Source organism: Mus musculus, chromosome 7 (genome assembly GCF_000001635.26).
Source record: "Mus musculus strain C57BL/6J chromosome 7, GRCm38.p6 C57BL/6J".
NCBI classification, from domain to species: Eukaryota; Metazoa; Chordata; class Mammalia; order Rodentia; family Muridae; genus Mus; species Mus musculus.
The window spans coordinates 7,837,232-7,859,576 of NC_000073.6; the positions used below are offsets into that span (position 1 = coordinate 7,837,232).

At 36.7% G+C, this 22,345-nt stretch overlaps 1 pseudogene; it reads right to left on the reverse strand.

Annotated features, from left to right (window-relative positions):
• On the reverse strand, window positions 5,667–21,373 carry Vmn2r-ps40 (vomeronasal 2, receptor, pseudogene 40; annotated as a pseudogene).

Sequence of the window (22,345 nt, forward strand, 5' to 3'; positions counted from 1 at the left end):
CTTCAGACATCTAAGCTCCTTCCCTGCCAGAGGAGAGGTGTCTGCCCCACCCAGAAGGGCTTTCCAGGAGTACCTGGAGGCACTATCTTGGTTCCCGGATCCCTGAAACTAGTCTGTGCAGGTGAGAGTGTGGACTACAGAAGCTTACAGCTTCTGGGACAGGCCCTGTTTCAGGCCTTCATCTTCTGGCAGGAGGGAGGTCCGAACTCCAGATATCTGTGCACCTTCCCTGTAAGAGGAGAGCTTGCCTGCAGAGAGGGCTCTGACCACTGAAACTCAGAGGAGAGACCTAGTCTCCCAGGTCTTCTGATAGAGGCTAACAGAATCACGAGAGAAACAATCTTTAAACCAGAGACAACTATAACAACAAACTCCCGAGATTATTAGATGGCGAAAGGCAGACATAAGAATCTTACTAACAGAAACCAAGACCACTCACCATAATCAGAACTCAGTACTCCCACTTCGCCCAGTCCTGGGCACTGCAACACACCCAAAAACTAGACCTGGATTTAAAAGCATATCTCATGATTATGGTAGAGGACATCAACAAGGACTTTAATGAGACATCCAGGTACCTTCTCTGCTAGAGGAGAGGCCTTGGCCCAGCCCAGGAAGACAGTGACAGAACATCTGCCAGGGACATCTTGGTTCCTGGATCCTGCCAAGACAAGTCTGCAGAGGTGAGAGTGTAGACTACAGAAGCTAACAGCTTCTGGGTCAGGCAGGAGCCACAGAGCTTTTGTGGTCCACCCTCTTTCATGCTCCAGACATCCGGGCACCTGCCATGCCAGAGGAGAGGTATTCACCCCGCTGAGGAGGGTTTTGCCTTAGCATCCATGGGAGCCATCCTCCTTCCCGGATCCCACCAAGAATAGTCTGCACTTGTGAGAGTATGGACTACAGAAGCTAACAGTTTCTGGGACAGGCCCTGTTTCAGGCCTTCATCTTGTGCCTGGAAGCAAACCTGAACAACAGATATCTGTGCACCTTCTGTGCAAGAGGAGAGCTTGCCTGCAGAGAGGGCTCTAACCACGGAAACTCAGGAGTGAGCTAGTCTCGAGGGTCTGCTGATAAAGGCTAACAGAATCATGAAAGGATCAAGCTCTAACCAGAGACAACTATAATAACTGACTCCAGAGATTACCAGATCTAACCAGTGAGCTAGCCCCAATTAAATGTTGTTATTTTATGAGACTTGCCTTGGTCATGGTGTCTATTCACAGCAGTAAAACCCTAACTAAGACAATTACTAATATAACTTAGTAATATTATTTAAAAAAATAAAATTCATTTTTAATTTAATTTTTCCCTCACAGCTATGCTTAGCACAGCAGCACATCCTGATGGCTGAGTTTTTAAAACTCTTTGGAAATGTAGAAGAGGTTGGCTCCGATTAGGGCACTTCCACCATGAACCAGCGTTCAGTTGGCAGCCCTTACTCAAAGTAGACCCTAACCCACAAGAAGGCAAATCTCTGTGAATTTGAGGCCAGTCTGGTGTAAACAGTGATTTTGAGGCAAGATTAAATGTGAATAAATAAAGTAAAATATAACAAAGGGTTCTTTAATCTCATCACTTGTGAGTTAAGAGATAGAAGAATCTCTCTGAGTTTGAAGACACCCTGGTACATAGAGAGACAGGACAGCCATGACTACATAGAGAGGCCCAGTCTGAGGGAGAGGGAGGGATGAGGGGAAAGAGAGAGGGAGAGGGGGAGGGGGAGGGGCAGTGGAGGGGGAGGGAGAGGGGCAAATGAATAGGCAGAGGGGTGAAGGAAGAGGGAAGAGGAGAGAGTGGAAAGGGGAGAGGGAGGGAGGGAGAGCAGGAGCCCACCAGAGCTCCTGGGGGCGATGGAGGAGGAAAGGAGGTGGGGGAGAGGGGCATACTGAGAGAATAAAATAACTCCATCAAAGATCTGAACACCACCAGCACCCACCCTACAACTCCCCCACCCCTGCTACAGCTTGCATTCGAAATGAAACATAAGTGCACAGGATTTATCAAAGGATTCACAGGTCTCTGCCTACACCCAAATTACCCCCACACCACCCTTGGAAAACTGACTAGATCGAATCTCTCACCTGTTCTAATCTTTTTGGCCACCAGAGTCTCTGTATACAAAAGTCAGGTCCTTAGGTGCACTGAGCCCTTTCCCTCATCTAATGCCAGTAGAGGTCATCCCAGGGCTCTCCCTCCAAGCCCAGGCCTGCCCACAAGCCTTAGCAATCTAGCACACAGATGTCAAAAACAAAACAAAACAAAAACAAACAAACAAACAAACAAACAAACAAAACAACAAAAAACAAACAAAAACAATACCAAAACTACCATAATTTTGTCCACCAGTGCCCTACAGTCGGGGACATGGAGTCTACCCTGTTGGCTCCTGACCCTGATCTCAGCGCTCTAGAACTCAGGTAGGTGGGAGATCACAAGGCACTCACCTGGGGCAGGGCTCTACCTGCAGTCTCCACAATCACCATTGGGCTCCACTTGCCAGGCGGCCATGGGACGTGGACATCCCTCCTCGAAGCTTGGATTAGATCACACGGGCTTTCGAAAACCTCAGCTCCGTCTCCGTGACGGAGGAAAAATGCCTCAACTCTAGCGTTTTTCTGCCATGACCAATACTGATAAAACCAGTTTTCTGTGAAGCTGAATAAAAAAAAAAAAAAGTTTCAAAGAACCTCCTGCATGCAAAGTCGAAAGTCCCGCCCAGAGTCCTTTTGTTGTCACTAATGCGCCTATTTTAATTGGCTATTCTCGGTGCAATGTCTTCTGGACAATGTAGTTCAGTTGTGTGGTGTGATCAAGCGCCAGGAAGTGGACACACCTCCCCAGATGGAGCCTTACACTCAATCTGTTAGGGAGAGTGTTGTGATTATAGATGTGTCAGTATTTCCTTGAGCTCCAAAAGCCCGGCTTGCTGAAACACTCCTAAATTCCAGAACTGCTGGCAGAGGCAAGTTGATGTTTGGGATTAGAGAGTAGCTTGTCACAGTGAGTTTCAGACCATACAGGAAACCTAACAGAGTAAACATGACCCTAAACTGGGCCATGTGAGGAGAGGAGATCTGAAAAGAGAAAGAGGGGACTCCAACCAAGAGGGACCACCTGAGCCAAGAGACTAGCACAGCTAAAAGTGGCTGAGTTATATAGGTGTCAGAGGAGCTGGAACGAGTAAAGCCCAGGGGATCACCTGGACTGGGGAGTTATTTTTTTTTGGGGGGGTGGCTGCAGGGAGGGAGGCATGCCAGCCAGGGACCTATGTGCAGTAGAGACAGAGGGATGCTGAGTCCACTGCACAGTTTGATATGTTAATGGACACTTTAGTTCAACATTTTTGCCTTGAAATTAAGACCCAACAGGTTATAGGTCTTTGTGGGAATGATACTTGACAGGTCTTCTTGCAAAGAAAACTCGGGAAATTACCACAGAAGAAGAAAGAAAGGACATATTTGGAATCAAGTATCCTTTCACCACTGATCTCAAGAATTCAAACTCTTCTCAGTTATACACATCAGATATGACGTCATCACCAATAGCCTAGACAGGTCTGAAATTTGCACCACCATGGTATAACTCATCTATGCCTTTGGTAGAGTCCATATATGTTTATATTATACATTTATATTTTTATATATTATAATTTCATATATTATATATTATAATTATATATTAGTATATTTATATTATTTTTATATTACATATTTATATATAAATATAAGATATATATATCATATAAGAGAGTAAGTTATTATAAGTTTTGATAAGACACTATTGCCTATGCTAGCAACATTTTCTGACAGGATCCTGATATAGCTGTCTCTTGTGAGGCTATGCCAGTGCCTGGATAATCCAGAAGTGGATACTCAGTGTCATCTATTGTATGGAACACAGGGCCCCAAATGCAGGAGCTAGAGAAAGTACCCAAGGAGATGAAGGGGTCTGCGACCTTATAGGAAGAACAACAATATGAACTAACCAGTATCCCCAGAGCTCATTTGTTTAGCTGCATATGTAGCAGAAGATGGGCTACTCCACCATGATTGAGAGGAGAGGCCCTTGATTTTGTGAAGATTATATGCCCCAGTAGAGGGGAATGCCAGTGTCTGGAAGCAGGAGTGGGTGGGTTGGGGAGCAGGGTGGTGAGAGTTTATAGGGGATAGTATTTGAAATGTAAATGATGAAAATATCTAATAAAAAAATAAAAAAATTAAAAAGAATAAATTCGTGAAGAATTCCATTAAACTGTAGTTTGAATATCAAATCTTTCTTGCAACAATGCCACCTTCCATGAATTTTCAATGAGTAAAATATGGATGTTAATGAAGAATGTGTTCCTTAAAGGGACATTGCTAATGATCATATTTATATGAAGACTGACTGAGGGAAGTGACTGTTTTTGTTAATGCACTTTAGACCCATTTGGTTTCCCATTATATAATGAGAATTGATAAATGTGAAATATTTAGTGTAGCCACAAACACTCAATGGTCTTTTTGAAAAGTCGTTTCCTAGAATGCAGCGTAATTAAAGCATCTGACTCTCATTCTGTTTTCCAGAATTTTCTGAGTCCAGGACCTTAATCAGAACTGCACACAGAGGGCAATCTCTGAAAGAAATTAAGTTCATGCAAATGTCAGTAGTTTTACCTATCCCTTCCATAATTACAATATGAATAGCATGTTGACATATCTACAAGCTTATTTCATTTCATTTTTTATTTATTGTTACTCAATTTTTTTTACAATCTAGTAGTTATCCCCCTCCTGGTCTGCCCCCTGACTTCCTCATCTAACATTTCCTCCCCCATTTCCAAAATGATATCACTACATCCCCAACATCCAGTCCTTCCCAATCCCTGGGGAATTAAGTCTCTCTGGGGTTAGGTGTTTCTCTCCCACTGATGCTAGACCAGGAAGTCTTATGCTGCATATTTGTTGGGGGCTTCACATCAGCTAGTGTATGATCTCTGGTTAGAGGCTCAATGTCTGAGAGATCTTGCTTTTCCATGTTTGTTGAGAATGCTGGTCACCCTCCTCTTCAGCTTCTTCCACATATTCCCAATTCATCCACAGAGTCCCTGGGCTTCTGATCATTGTTGGATATAATATATTTGTATTTGACAGCAGAAAAGGAACATTTCCTCCTTAGAATATTGGCCAGTAGCTTGAAGAACAAAAGAAAAAAGTCAGTATTTTCTTCAGTGTGTGCTCTTACGGGAAATCAGAAAATATGTTCAGATTTCATCTTTGCTGATTATTTAGTTACTCTCTGTCTGTTTCTCATTGATTATTTGATTTGGTAGATTGTTTCTATGTGTAACCATGTCTGTCCTAGATCTCATTTTTCTACGCAAAGTGGTGGATTCAATTGCCTTATCAACATTTTTTGGAAGTTACCAGAGGGCAATCTCCATGAAAGCAAATCGAAGAATAAAATTGTAATAATTAGAGAGTTTAGTTCTCTGAGAGAAAATGAAGAAAGTGAATGAGTGCAAGATTTTATGGACACTGTATGGAAGTTCAGTAGATATGATACTTCCTGATATCACTAGAGCAACCAGTGAGAGTGATTCAAAAACTAGACACATGCACTATAACCCATTATTTGGTGGGTATGCACCAACTTTACATTTGACAGAATTCCTAAATATTTGTTCAGAAATATGATTTTTCCCTGATCTTTTGGGTAGAATTTCTCTCTGGTCTCATTAAAATGATATAAATCTTGGGTACAAAAATACATCCAAGGATCCCTGCACTGGATGCCAAGATGGAGAAGATCTCCACAGCAACCATGTGTTTGCCCTTGGTGCTATGGTAGACAGGGAGGAAGTTGACCCAGACACTGCAGAACACTAGCATGCTGAAGGTCAAGAACTTGGCTTCATTGAATGTGTCAGGCAGATTCTTGGCCAAGAAAGCCAGAGAGAAGCTTCCAAGTGCCAGGCAGGCCAAATATCCCAGGATACAGTAGAATGCAGTAACTGAGCCCTTGTAGAACACAATGATGATGTGGCCATGGAGAGTGTGTTCATCAATATCAACAAAGGGAGGAGAAACTGCTAGCCAGATTGCACACAGAACACATTGGAGTAGGGAACATATGGGAATAATGTAGTTGGGTGTCCCTGATACCAGAAAGTTTCTCAATCTTCTTCCTGGGTCTGTGACTTTGAAAGCAAGAACCACAGTGACTGTTTTGGCCAGAACTTTGGAAACAGCCACAGTGAATACAATTCCAAATGTGATTTGTTGTAAGACACAGGTGGCTCTGTTAGGATGACCAATGAAGAAAAAAGAGCACAGAAAACAGGACATGAGTGATATCAATAATATGTAGCTGAGGATTCTGTTATTGTCTTCACAATAGGAGTGTCATGATGCTTCACAAAGACACAAAGTACCACAGCTGTGAATGCAGAGAAACAGAAGGCCATTAAGGCCAGTGCCATCCCCAAAGGGTCTTCATAGCTTAGGAAGGTGACACCTTTCTGAATACATTTGTTCTGTTATGTATTGGCATATTGGTATTCTGGACAATTCACACATTGATCCATATCTGATTTCCAAAGGAAAGCTTAGTTAGGTCTTAATTACAAATTTTATTGACAAGGTATTTCAAGTAAGGGTAATGAGAGAAGCCTTGAAATGCTGCCTTTGATGCTGAGCATGTAATGTGAAGGATATTGTTGCTGAGCATTGCTTTCAATCCATAATATTCATAAAGATTTAACGGAAATAAAACCAAGCAATTTTTTCTTTGTCTAGTTAACATTTTGTATCATTTATGATGTTATTAGAAAGGAGTTTGTGGAGTGTGGGCGTGACAGGGGAACCAAGCTCTGAGGACCAGCATAAAAAATATAAACAGGTAACCTTAGGTAATAGGAGGGTGCATGGACCCACTAAAATGCACCAGAGACTTGGGAGGTCAGAGACCCTAGATGAAATGTACTACAATAGATAGAGGGAATGTACAGAGCCCACCTCCAGCGGGAAGACAGGACATCAAGTGAGTGATGGGGTTCCCATCCCATAGTCACATCTCCAGTCCATAATTTTTCCTGTCTGAATGCAAGGATGAAATGGAGATTAGCCTCAGGAAAAGAAGGTCCAATTACAGGACCAAAGTGGGATCTAGGTCAAGAGGAGGTCCTATGGCCTCACATTTTACTGAGGCTATGGAGCATTCACAAAAAGAATCTGTCATGACTGCCCTCCTAAATACAGTTATTTCCAACCAACTAATGGAGAGAAGCAACTAACCCCTGGATTAGGGAAGGCTGAACGTAGCTGAGGGGAAAGGCGATTTTGCAGAAAGACCAGCTGTCTCAATTAATCTGGACTGCAGAGATCTCTCAGACACTGGAGCATCAAACAGACAGCATACACCAGCTGATATGGGTCCCTCAATTCATATACAGTAGAGGACTTCCATGTCTGTGATCATACCAAAATGATGCACCTAACACTCAAAAGCCTGGAGGCCACAGGGAGTTTAGAGGTCAGGTGGGTTGGAGGATAGGGGGATCAACATGAAGACAGTTGGGGTGGGGAAGAGGTGTGGAATGTGACATATTGGATGGGGTATGGGGGAGTGGGGAATAGAATATGAAATGTAAAAAATAAAAAATAATGTTATCAGAAAGCAAAAATTTCCTAAGCCATTTTTGTTTCTATTTTGATATCAAGTAGATTATTTAATTCAGAGAAGATACATTCATAAACCACAATGTGGTCGGGTCTATTTTAGAACTTCAAAACCCTGCACTCACTGTTTTCTGAGATCACTGACTATTTTATAAATTTATTCCCTGTGACACATTGAGACTCTGTCCTCTACTGAGATAAGTATAATAGCTACTCAAGAATTCACAAGTTCAAACTCCTTGACATAGAAACAACACTAAATTAAACAGATCGGCTGTGTGTATGTGTAAATATTGATATGTGTGTGCTCATGCCAAAGTAGCACTTGCATTATTGAATTTAAGTGATTCCTGTAACAAGTCATATGAAGAAGTTTGAATAGAGAGGAAATATAATGCTTATGTTTGAATAGCAGGAAATGTTAATGAAATAAGCTTTAAGAAGTTTCCTCATAAGGCAATAATTAATCAAAAGTTCTGGTTATTGTTCATGAGATGCACTAATTTTAGCACTGAAGGAAAATATTATCTCTGTAGATACTTTGTACTAAAAGATCCTTCATGGCCCTCTAAATGATGCATCCTTAGCATTTTCTCATATATTTGCAATTTTTTGTCTTCTATATTAATCTTACAGAGAAAATAGATTTTGCATCTAGCAGTCTCATGAGCTAATCCAGTAGATTATATATTATATTCAGTTCTTCATGGGCTCCTATTGTGACTAAAATCTAATATAAATGTAGTTTTACAATAGATAATTTATTTGGAAAGTCTTGTGCAGTGTTCCTGCAAATTGCAGTTATATTTTCTAAGTATTTCTTTGTGCAATATAATCTTCCATGAATTTGCAATAAGTCAATATGAGGGTTAAGGCATAAGATATGTTTGTTTGTTTTTGCAAGATTTTCTTAAGTATTTTTATATCTACGACTAGTAAATTTGATAACTAATATTTTATATCTGCAGTTTCCTTTGAGTTGACTTCATCATCCCAGTGTGGACCAAGAGAAATCCATATTTGTAATATTTATCAGAGCAGCAAAAACTCACTTGTCTCATTAGAAATTTCATTTTCAGGGCAGGGGCTGCAAACAAAACAGCAGGCTGCCATTCCATCCTTCCACAATCTTCTGAATCCAGGACTACATTCCGCACTGCACACAGAGGATGGCATCTGAGAAAAAATTAGACATATACTGATAATGAGTCTTATATATTTCTTTTATGTTTTATATTAGCACTTTAAGATTTCAATAAGATCCTTTTTTGCACACTATCTGATTGACATTTCCCTATGTCCATTATTTAATGGCCAGATATGAATATTGGAAATGCATTGAAGAAATGTTGTATAGTTTCTGAGTGTCTAGTAATTCAGGAAAAACAGCTGATTTTTGAGCTGTGTGTAAAAACTACAGAAGTAGCAACCTGTTGTTTTTTAGTTAATTATGTTCATCTTAGTACTAAGTGCTCTGAACAGACAGAGGGAACTTAACTGAGATATTCTCTCAGCCAACACTAGCCTGTCCTCATATCTTTGAAGCATTTTCTTAATTGGTAATTGATATAGGAGTGCCCATCTCACTGTGGGCAGTTAGGCCAGTATGTAGTCTTCTTTTAAGATCTATTTTTTAGTTCCAGTTTCCAGATATCCACACTTGTCTTTCTAGGACTATAAGCCATATCTCAAATCACACCTTCCTTCTCACTATGCTTATTATCAAAGTTTGATTAAAGCAACAGAGAAGCATGTTAGTATTTGAAAAAATTTGAAACAGGAAAAACATGTCCTTAAGTCACAGATAACAAATATGGCATCAAATAAATTACTATCGCAAAGCATGAAAAACTGTATATCAAAAACAGTGGAGTATGCAGACAGTGGTTTAATATGGTTGGAAATGATATGTTAATGTGTACTGAGTTTGAATATGGAGTGTTCCATGATGTCAAAATGCTCTACAGTGGCTTCAATGCTGGAAAAATCCAGATAAAAATTAGTTTGTATAAGTTTAATTGAAGATTTGAAACATTCTTTCTATGTTTTTGGTTTTGTTGAAACAGGATCTTACCATGAAGTACACTTACATTACCAATGAAGATGAAAACACATTTTTTCTTTTCTCCCATCATTTTCTTTAAATGTATGTTAACCCTTTGTAATATTTGAAAGACTATTTTGAGTTAGAGTAAGGAATGTGGACATATGTTTGTACTTTATGTTAATTTATTTTAAGGTAGTGTTTCCATATCACACATGGCTTTTTTCGTACTCACTATATAGGGCAGACTGGCAAGAAACAGACAGAGATTTCCAGATCTCTGCCTCTAAAGTGCTTGGATAAAATATGAATCACAAAAACAACCTGATATCATTTCTGATTTTCATGGATAATAACATTCTCTTCATGTATTATAGTATTGTCAATAATTTTGTGAAAGAAAGTGTTCTTATATCAGTAAGTGTCCCTTCTGTTCTATCACTATTTTTGTTTTTTAATCTCTAAATGAATGTTGGACTTGGTTAAGAGCCATTTGTGAAGGTTTTTGTAAAATAATGTAATTCCACATTTTGTGGTGTACTACTCTTAATGGATCTACAGATATTGAACTATACTTGCATCCCTGGAATAAAATCTCCCTGGAGGAAGAGAATAGTGGGAGGGGAAAAATAAGAGAAGAATCAGGTATGAGAGAATGTGGAAGATCTGTACAGAGGTCAGGAAATTGAACAGAGGTGTGTAGCAACTAGGGACGGGGAACTGTTTGTAGCAACCAGAAAGTCCCAGATGCCAGGAAATCAAGAGCATCCCAGGACGTACAGCGATGATATTAGCTGAAATATCCCAGAATCGGGAAGGAGAATCTGTCGAGACAATAGCCAGAGGATAGGCATGGCTCCCAGTTGAGGGATAGGACCACCCACACATCTACAAAATTTTAACTCAGAATTGTTCCTATCTATTGGAAATAATGGGACAAAGAGAAGATCAGAGACTGAATTAAAGGCCACACACAGCCTGCCCCACCTGAAGATCCATCACAAATGCAGATACCAAACCCAGACACTATTGTGGATGGCAAGAAGTGCTTGTGGAAAGGAGACTGATCCAGCTGTCTTCTAGGAGGCTCTGCCAGATCCTGACCAATACAGATGTGGATGTTCACAGTCAACCATTGGACTAAACACAGGGACTCCAATGAAGGTGTTAGGGGAAGGACTGAAGTAGTTAAAGCTCCCTATCTGTCATCAATGTGAGGGGAGTCCCTTGGCCCTGTGAAGGCTTGATTCCCCAGTGTAGATGAATGCTTGGGTGCTGAAGCAAGAGTGGGTATGTGGGTAGGGGAGCTCCCTCATAGAAGCATGGTAAGGGGGGATGGCATAGTGGATTTGCAGAAGGGAAATAGTGAAAGGGGACAAAATTTGAAATGTGAACAAATGCAATCTACAATTTATAAAATTGAAAAAATCCACAAATACAAAATCACCATAAAAATGGGAGTATATTTCAATCTTCAACCCTAATAATATAATAAACAACTGTAATATAAAAGCAGTTTTATTTAGTAAGGCTTTACATGTCATACTTGTATTAAGCTAAAGGCAGCTGGGCAGTGATGGTTCATGTCTTTAATCGAAGCATTTGGGAAGGAGAGGCAGGCAGATTTCATAGTTTACAGCCAGCATGATCTACAGAGTGAATTCCAGGTCAGCCAGGACTATACAATGAAACCTTGTCTCAAAAAAAATAAAAATCAAAACAAAACAAAAACCCAAAACAAAAACCAAACAAAACAAAACAAAACAAAGGCATCAATATTTTTAAGAGCCAAACGATAATCAGTTTATATGTTCTTATAGATATGTTAGTTTATAGTATTATATTCAGACTTTTGTCATGCTTATTGAAAATTGTTAACCTAATTTTACATCGTGAATAAAGCTATAAAATACTAATTTTTATAACTTTCTTATTTAAACATGAATCTTAATGTATTCATTTGCTGACAATTAATATAGAAGTTTGTAACAAAACTCAAGATCACCATTCTTTAGAGCACCACTCTACTATAATGTGACCTTGAAGGGAAAAAGTCCAATAGGGAAGTAAAACTCAAGCATAAAGCACCACTTAAGACGACCTGATAAATACTTTGCGATGCTTCAGGTAGAGAAAGCTCAGAATAAGAGCTCAGAATGTCTGGAGAAAGAATGATGTCAAAAGATAATTCCCCATTCCTACATTGCCTGTAGTAGGTCATGCAATGATGTTTTAAATGTGAGAAATAAAGAAAGAGTTAGGATATCCAACTTGAAAATTAGCCCTGATAATAAAACTAGGTTTGGTTTTGTCTATAGCCTCCTTTAAAAAGTATACCAGTTGAATGTTAGGAATATAATTGCAATTTTTTTCAAAGCGCTACTATACATCAGGCAATAGGTAAAAATAATAAATTTCTCTATATATAAACTTGTTATTTACTTACTGTTTCTCCACATAAAATGCTAAAGTATACTGCAATAAATGATGCTTATATGTCCATGCAATGTGCGACATGGACACATATGAGGGGTATATAACTCTCATTTATGGTCAAGTAGTGCTTCCTAAATATGTTATAAGAAGCACAACTCCAAAAATAATTATTTTCTGTGTGAATGCTAGGAAGTTGACAAAAATCCAAAGTAGGGAAAAGAATGAGCAATCCAGGGATATCAGCAGTTTTTGAGGAATATTAGCTCTAATATTTTAGCAATCAAAATAGAGAATTGGTCTCATCCCAGAAACTTTAAAAAATCCTGTCTACAATAGATGGAATAGTCAAGTGGAAGCAATGAGTTGGTCTCATTTGGGATCAAATGTCAATGTGATTGTATTATAAGTCTTATGCTCCCAAGGCCTGAGGACATTCAGTTTACATAAGATTAAATTCCAGCTAGAGGAACAGAGCATTTGTGAGTCACAAAAATTTCCTACTGTTCTTTGTATTTGGAAATTATGTTATGGTTAATCAGTGATAAAAGAAGATACCAACAGTGTTTGACTACCAGATTTTTGTGTTTTGGCTGGCTTTGAAAAGGACAGTCTATTTCAGGGTTTTTATGTAGAATTCCCATTGACATATAACTTAATTTTGTCCAAGGAATTCCTTTTGCAGTTTGACATTAATAGTTTTTAGGAGCATCTTATTATGCTTATTCACATGCAAATATGAAATAAATAATTGGCATCAATAATTCCATATGTTCTGATTATAGAATTTACAATTTCAATTATAGTTTCAAAAATAAAGTATTCTTAGTACTAAACCGGGAATAAATATCACTCCATTGTCTATCACTAGCTCATGCTTCACTCACTACTATTCATATAAGCTATGAGGTAGGATTTCCTGGTCTTTTCACCTAGCACCATTTCATATGACTAGTTACCATAATGTGATATGCAAATTTTGTCCCATTATGATGGCTTAGTTTTTGTTTAATCTTGTTTTATTTTAGTATTCTCCTATAGAATCCTGTCATTTTCTAATGAGTGACAGAAAGTGGATCTGATGGAAAAGGCAGTTGGGAAGGAATTTGGAATATTAACTATGATATATTTGCCAGCAAAACTGACAGTTGGTCACATCCCAATAGAAGGGAGGTAAATTGTAATTAGGATACATTATGTGAGGATAACAAGTGATTGTCCAAAAATAAAACAATCACAATTACAAAAAAATTCTCTGTTTTCAGAGAATGATCTTTCTGTTGTGTGTTGTGTTCTTTTGTTACATGTTTTTGTCACGTATTATTCCATGCATATCTATCAAATGTATTGTTCCTGAATTACCTTTTTCCCTCTTATTAAACATTATAATGTTTTCCTCCATTTTTTTAATAAAGAAAAGTTTTCCTCTTGTATATGAATGTGTCTTCATACCCTCGGTAGGCAAATTAGGAATGTCTCAAAAAATAAACCAGCCTTGTTGTCCTTGGTTTAATTTAGAGAATTTTAAGAAAAGTGTTCTATCATAATGGAAAATTATTTGTTGCTTTTGTCTGGTTACTGCATTTCCTGTATTTGAGGTGCGTTAATAGCCATTTCTTTGTCTGTTGTTCTAGTGCTGTTTATAGGCTCCCTTGACCTTCTGTTCATCTTACATAAAAGCATGAATGGATTCTTCAAATTTATTAAAAAGTGATGTTTCTTTAAATATGAATTTCCATAGTTGTGTTCATTAGTGAATGTGGTAAGTGTCCTTTTATTATATTGTAAACATTTTTGGATACAATGAAAAGGGATAACTCTTATGACTCTTTTTATTTCATAACTTTAACATTAGACTCTATCATATGAATATCTGTTCCAGAGGTTTAATTAAGAGAGGAGATTACATTGTCCAAAGAGCAATTATATGGAGAAAAATATGTTCAATTTAAAGGAAAGTATATCAAACAGTGGTGAAGAACAGTTTTTTTTTTATTTATTAAATGTCAGATAATGGTTCTGATATAACAAAGGTATATTTTATGCATGTTTGAAATCTTCAAATTGGTAAAATTGTCAAAAATAAAAAAAAATATACAGGAGACTAGAAAAATGGTTTCTGATGTGACATAATTGTTCATTTCAATATGTTGCCATGAATCCACTTGACACTGTTTATTGCTGTGTATAACAAACCAGTAAGTTAGTAAACACCCACCTTTCTACTTCCTGTGGCAACCTCAAGCATGTCTACATATAAGTGAAAGTTTCGACCATGTGAAAAGTATGGGCTGAACTTTCCTCACTTCACCTTAATCCCAAGGTGTTGTGAGAGATTCCCAAAATGGAAAATGTCATATTCTTCCTGCATTATTACTCTTTGTTTCATAATCACTTTGTCCCCAAGAGGATTAGTAAAGTGGATCTTTCTTAGAAAGGAGTTTACCTAAAATACAAGCATTGTACTATTATGTATTTAAAATACTTTCAAGTCATAAAATGCATTCTGATTTTATAGCAAAGGCAACTACATTTAAAGAAAGAAAGACAGAAAGAGAGAAATCACAACAAAGCAATTGGATAAATGAAATTATCATAATATTTCAAGAATTTCAATTCTCTCAGTCAAGAATACCAAACACAGAAAAAAGCAGAACCAAACACAGCTATGCAACACACACATACACACACACAGACACACACACACATTGACATAAAAACACTGGGAGAGGCATAAATATATAAGCACCAGCCATGAATGATATTGACACATAGAGAAATTTATACTCAAACGTAAATACAAAATGGCAGGCAAAGTCCATGCCAAGTACAAAGGGCAGACTCATACACAGCAAAGCAGGTACAAATCCGTATAAGTACTTATAAACACTCACAAAATACACACAATGTACACAAAGAAACCTACTCTGACAAAACCACAAAGAAACATATGCACATATATAAACAAACACACTTATAGAAAGAAATTCCTACATAGAAAAAATTGTCACTTACTTCCACTTTCATATAGAGATAAACATGTATGTTGAAAGTATCACAAGAATGAACACAGATACACAGAAAGTGTAGAAAATAGACATATACACAGTGAGAAACATACATTCACACATATAAACACTTTTCTACAGACAGAACTGAATACCAACACTATTTCTTGTTTAGTTACTCTCAGAAAACCCAGAATGATCTCCAGAGCCTACACTCTTGGTAGAATCACTGGAGACCACTCCTTAAATGATTTCCATATAACTGACAAATATAAATAAAAACTCATCTTCTAACCATGGAGAAAATTAATGAGTAAGGATAGTTTATATTCAATATTGGAAGGGGTATGCTAATGGATATTCACATGCTCTGTATAAAACCACCCATTTTCATTGCTAGTCTATGAATTCTTTTTCCATTCACATTCATAACAATCTCTAGACTGCCTTTCTTTAAGGAAAAATGTTCAGAAACTTATTATTTTGGAAAACATTTCCTATTTCTTTAAGTCTGGGCATCTGAAAGACTCTAAACAGCTATGCAATTGAAGACATCAAACCTTGTCCAATAGAAGAAACTTTACCTTCAAGCAGTGAGAACTGGCTCCTTTCCCATTGTCTATTGCCTGATTATCAACCTGCTGCAAATTCATCTCATGGAGTGCATGGGCTATGGCATGCACAGCATTGTATATGTTATGACTACTCTCACTAAAGGCCATGTCAAACTTCTGTTCCATTAGCCAATCAAATGAGGCATCAGATGAATTGTTCTTCAGTATTTTACACTTAGATGCTGAGGATTCATATTTAAAGTATTTCCACTCTGGCATTACTAGATATAAATCTTTGCTTCTGAGATGGAACCATGTCTGTACAAAATCTTTAAAGCCAGAAATCCCACCATGGTGGGGTAGAAAAGTAAGTGATCCATAGATTGTGCCATGAGTTATGTCTCTCTTACTGGTAGGGAAATTCCATTGTTTTGTGGTGATCCATATTCTCTGTAAACCTGGAGGTTCCCACATTCTGAAGATCAAATCAACGAAATCGATTGTTTCCTCATAAATGATGATAACATTTGAGGATGACATCACAATTTGTTTGTAGTACATTTCAGTTTTGTGTTCAAATGAAATGTCATCAACAGAGATCATTTTCACAAAGGCAAAGCAAATTTCCTTGTTTTCCTTCTGTTTTTTCAACTCTAAAAGAAATTGGTTTCCTTGATCGTCATCTGGGATGACAAGGCCAATCCAGTTCCAGTTGAAGTAAAGTATGAAGGAGACCATTGCCAATGCTAGAGATGTGTCCTTTGGGGCCATCTGATAGAGATAGGGATATTGTTCATCATCACTGAAGATGGAACTGAAAGGCCCATAGGTAAGCTGAAGGATCTACAACACAGAGAGCAGCATGAGGTGTAGTGTCCTTGAAAACACTTGTAATCATACTTACCTGCAAACTGTTGATTACCTGTGACTTATACTCTCATCTCTAATTCAAATGTGCAAATATGGAATCCTGGCAGATCCACTTCTAATGGGAACAGCAAGCATAGCTGTTTGACAAGAAGTAACAAAATATATTTGCATGTTATAATATCTGCCTTTCTGTCTTTCAGTTTTAATCTTGATATCCATGTTTCCAATGTTTGAAGGAATTTTGATACTTTTACAATTTGGGGTATTTGATTAATATTTTTTAAAGAAGGTCTTTATGCTATAATCCAGGATTCCTTCTACTATTGACCAGGAGAGTCCTGTACATAATACTGATTTAGCATTTCGAAGAGATATTCTTATATTGCCCTAGTTGAAGGTAATATCGTACACTAGAGGTTTTGACTCACATAAAAATGTCAGAGATCTCCTATTTAGACTAAGTTTCTGAAATATTCTGGCAATGTCTGCCTCTGTGCCTCTTCATGAGACAGATAATAAGATCAAATAAAATCTAAATATTTAAACAAGATTTGGCAGCCTAAAAGTGTTACCAGCAAATCAGATTAGAAAAAGTCATACCCAGGTAATTATAGGGCAAAATAAATCGGTCTATAAGTTGTACCTCTTGATAATAATATACAGAAATAAAGTTAGATTGGATGAAGTTATCTCCTACATCCAAAGTGTCTTATAATGATAGATAAATTTTAGTGTAAAAAATATGAAAGAATGATGCATCAAATTCTCATAACCCCTCTTTCTTAGAGAAATTCACTTGTGAAGTTCTAATCTTGTATCTTATGACATAGAAATAACAGAATATAAAAAAATATATGAGACATAGCAATAAATTTCACAGAGATATATAATTATTATATTATTAAAGAAAAGGACTCAATATGTCTATAACACTATGGGCCTGAATTCTTTGCCAGAGATCTAATGCCAATTTAAATTCTGACTCTAAATAGTTAGTTATACACTCACAGGTAGTCAAATGGCGAACTCCACATACTGGATTGGAGTTTTTCATCCTTTCTTGTTGCTAAAATGTCATGAGTAGTCAGGCTAAGGATGGTATTTCATGCCTTTTCAAAAAAAAATACCCCAGATATTTAAAAGCTGGGTTATAGAGAAATGTTGTTAAAATTTATTTCTAAAACCTCACAGTTTATCACTGATGACTAAATTTATATAACTACCATGACTGTAAATAATAATGCTGTTATTTCAGTTTACCAATGATAATGTAAAATTGTGACCAAGATGAAGATAACTCCTATCTGGGGACAGAAATAATATGCTCTATGTTTTGGAACAGCACGAACAAATCTTTTCTTGCTGAGCTTGGTATATATAATGAAACTCTCTGACTGACAGTCCGTCAAGGCTGTAAGATTCTCTCTTCCACCATGCCCGACTTAATTCTACATGGCCTTCTCTATTCCTCCATGAAGGTATCTGTCAACTTCTGGTGGTAGTCCCTATTTGAAAGCCTATCATACTTCTGAATAGTAAGTATCCTGGAACAACCCAGATTGACATAAGCATAAGTCCAACCACATCCATTAACTTTCTTAATAGCTATCAAATTCTCCCAAAGAAACATGATGTTAAGAATTTCTGTCCCATGATAACTCACACGTGGAGATAAGAAGCTGTCCAGGTACGTCCAGAAACTTATAGATACCCCCCAATTGGGTCCTGTAAGCAGAAACGAACACATAGTCTCTTCATTACAGAAATAATTAGGGATAGGGCTTTGTTTTTTTTTTATGAAATAAATATGGTGTAGGTATTACAGTTTTCCCATCACAATGGCCCAAAGTGTATCTTATAATCAAAGACATATTTGGTAAAAGATCAGAATTCCTGTTGATTTCATCCATTGCAAAGGCCAATGCCAAAGCGTATTTGTGGTTTTTAGTCGTTTTTCTGTAAAAGAGTACAGTGTTTATTATGGCCAGATGATTATACATGATTATTTGTACTCAAGAGAAGCACTATGGTATACTGGAAGTTTCTGCATCTGACATCTAAAGAAGGGAACAAATGGTTTTTGTTGTGAGGTTGAATTGACATGAGAACCTGGAAAATAGTAAACTCTTTTAAAGTTCATGACAGTATTTCTCTCATAAATAAGATATGGTATTGACCTCATCCACAGAGAACATTCCCATCTCTTCTTTTGAGTGCTTGATCAGAAGGTAAAGAGAAAATCACAGATATTGACAAAACAGTAATTCTGATCATGTCTTCATTTTGAAATTATTGAGCAATATAAAAAACTTGTTATTAGAGCCACTGAGTTCATATTTTCTTGTGAAATTAACTGAACTTGTTAAGGCAGTAATAACATGAATTATCAATGCATAATGGTCTCTCTCCAGCAATATTTGATTCTTGTACTTATAATCACTTATAATTAGTGGTCAAAATTCTTGACATGTCCCCTCATATCTATCCTCATCTTGTTATTTTTTCAATCTTTTATTCAAAGAATATCTTTTAGAAAGATATATTTTTAAATAAATTCAAATATCAAACATGAATTTGGTAACTGATACATGTCAATGTTTACGTTTGTATGTATTTGAGCAAGTATTATTTAGGTTATAAGATTGCAATACATGGAAATGTTTTATAAGATACTTTCCTGTAGACTATCCTAAATTCAAATGCACAGGTATGTAGTAGTGCCAGGTATTTAGTGCAGAGATTAAGGGGTTGTCCTACCACCAATGTATCTTGCTCCTAATTTCTTTTTACAAAGGAATGTGATATATTCACTCTGGGTACTTCATTCATTATAAATTAATTTATAGGAAATATCTTTGGCAAACTTTCCAGGTACAATAAAACAATATTAGCATCCTATTGAGAACTAGGAAAATAAGGAAATTGCAGTGATATTTGTATATGCCAGTATTATATACTTATAAAACAGAAGAGATTTTGGTGTAAATTTATAGAATATGTTCATATTTTTCTTTGTAAAAATAAAAAGTGGGCCACTAGGCAATGGGAATGGAATAATACCATATTGAGTTCATTTACGTTTATGTAGAGAAAAACGCAACCTGTTTTATCCTTGTCATTTCATATAATCTTATGAATAAACACTAAATATGCACCTACATATTTAATGATTGAAATGAAGTAAATACAATTAGGTTTTCACTACAAATTATACAACTATTGTATTTTTATTCTATAACCAATACAATGGTTCATTTTTGAATATTCTTTATTACTATACACACACACACACAGACACACAAAATCTCAATTAAAGTTTTACTAATATAGAAATGGAATTTGAAAGTAGATGTTGTACAATTGTCAAACTACTTCCTACAAATAAACTTTAGGAAACATCAGTTACTTAAGCTGTCTTTGTAGCCTAGTAGTCTAAAGGGCTGTGTTTTAAAGCAATGATCAGCAATCCACAAAAATGGGTATTGATACCACATTGGGAACATGTGTACTAATATTTACTAAAATTATTGAAAGAAGTTTCACAAGATTTAAAAATTTTAAAAGGGCCAGAAATTAGCCAACTGAGACATGAATAGAGAAGATATTTCTCTTAATGAAAAAAAAACCCAAAAAAACAAAAACAAAAAACAAAACAAAACAAAACAAAAAACCTAATACAAAGCTCCTGTGTTACTGATCTCAAACGTTACAACTATCTCACAATACAATTGTCACCCAGGCCAGTGACAAGGGACATAAGCAGTCACCACTGTTACTGATAGTGTGCCTATTCAAAGAATGTAATCATATCATTGGATTCCATATGTTCCAAGTATGGTTTATTCTAAAGAGAGAGTGCCCAATTGAACTTTGCAAAACATAAAAGCCAGTGATTATACATAAATAGTGTGAAGTATGAAGCCACAGTGCTTTTGGATTTTATCTTTTAAAACACTTTGCTGTCTTGACCCCCATTGAGATAACTATTCCTTGCTCATATACATACAAAAAATTCCATCCAGGTATTCATATGAAATAGAAATTTCTGAATGTAAAGATCTCTTTCTAAATCTGATGAAGCTTTAGAAGTCAATAAGTGACCACATGCAATGACTTTGAGACAGTAAGTTTGTATGTATGTAAAGTTTTTGACAACTATATGTGCCACGAATATTACTGGAACCAGAATATGCTATAGGAGCAACACACTTATGGAAGGACTTTCAGCACAGTTCATGAGCTTTTATTTACACGGACTTGGGATAAAACATAATGCAATATTACAGGATCAATGTCAATAAGCCATCACTGTCTAGAGTGCAATATAAAGTGTCAAAAGGCAGGCTTTATGTTAAGGATCAATGTAGATATTCCTTTATTCCTAAGCTTCCAACCTTTAAATCAGAAGCCACCTGAAAGAAAACCAAAACCTCCACTGGATTCATTAAAAGGAGAAAGTAGGTTTGAAAATGTATAGGAATTAAGGTTGGTTCTTGGTGTTCAGACTTAGCAACAGGACAGAAGACTAAAGAATTTGACTAATATCCTCGGAGCACTCAAGAAGTACTGAAGTTGTCATTTCAATTTGAAACTCAAATTTACTTACAGGAAATTCAGAGTCTTGGTGAAATAATCTTTCTCAATAGGTTTCTGAACTACTGCCAGGATGAAAGCACAAGTTAATCCCAAATATTCATCCTGAATTTCATTCAAATTTATTCTCCAAAAGCACCTGGGATGAATAAAGTTGGCCATGAAAAGTGGAATGTTAAGCAAGAAGAAGACTCCCATCAAAGTGAACATATTTTTCCTGTGTTAAATCTGGGCAGTGTGGATTGTGATGAGTCATGCATATCAGCACATCAAATTTCTCCTTGCATTTATTTCTTTGTGCAATGGTGAGGTTTATTGCATATTCATGACTCATTTTATTTTTAGGTTTCTCCTGAGCCCTGAAGAAACTTAAATACTTTCTTCCCTGGGGCTCTGCAACTGGTGTCCACAGCCCATGTAATAAACACATGTAGGTAAATACTTAGGAGGATAATTCATTCTCAGTCTCCATGATATCAGTCATGTTTGTGAATCTGTGGAAGGAAGCCCCTGTGTTCAAATTTGGTCCCTGGAAAGTTTCAACAATCTGCTTATGTGAACACAGTTAGAAATGATGTCAGTGGTTTGTATCACATTATTCACAGTAAGACATCCAGAAATAGCAAAACTGGAGCTACTGAGGACATACAGGACACTTTATTACACAGTCCAAGTCATGCAGAGGCAGACTCATGTTTACAGTCACTGAGATCCACAGACCATGTACAGTGTGGACTATGTTACAGAAGTGATAGTAATATCTAAACAAGACCTGTGCTTCCATTATCTTGAAGATCTATAAACAGATCAAATCTCAAGTATAGGTAATCCAGCTCTATCTGAAATCATACATTCTTCACATATCCACAGTTAATTTACATGGTAAAGATTGAGTTTAAAGGCTCAACAAGACCCAGAAAATATGCCATGCTTTGTTCTTTATTTCCAATAAAATAAAAAGTCACTCCATTTTCCAAAAAATATTTAGTCACGTTAATATTTGAATTCCAAACCATTATCTCCGTCCCACGTGCTCATTTTTTTCAACTTATTATCCTAGGCTGACGCATCTATTCTATATTATATTTTTTCCTACATTGTTTTTTGTCATTTTACATTGAGGTAGTGGCTGTTAAGGAATCTTATTTACAAATAGCTATTAAATATCTTAGAAACAAATAG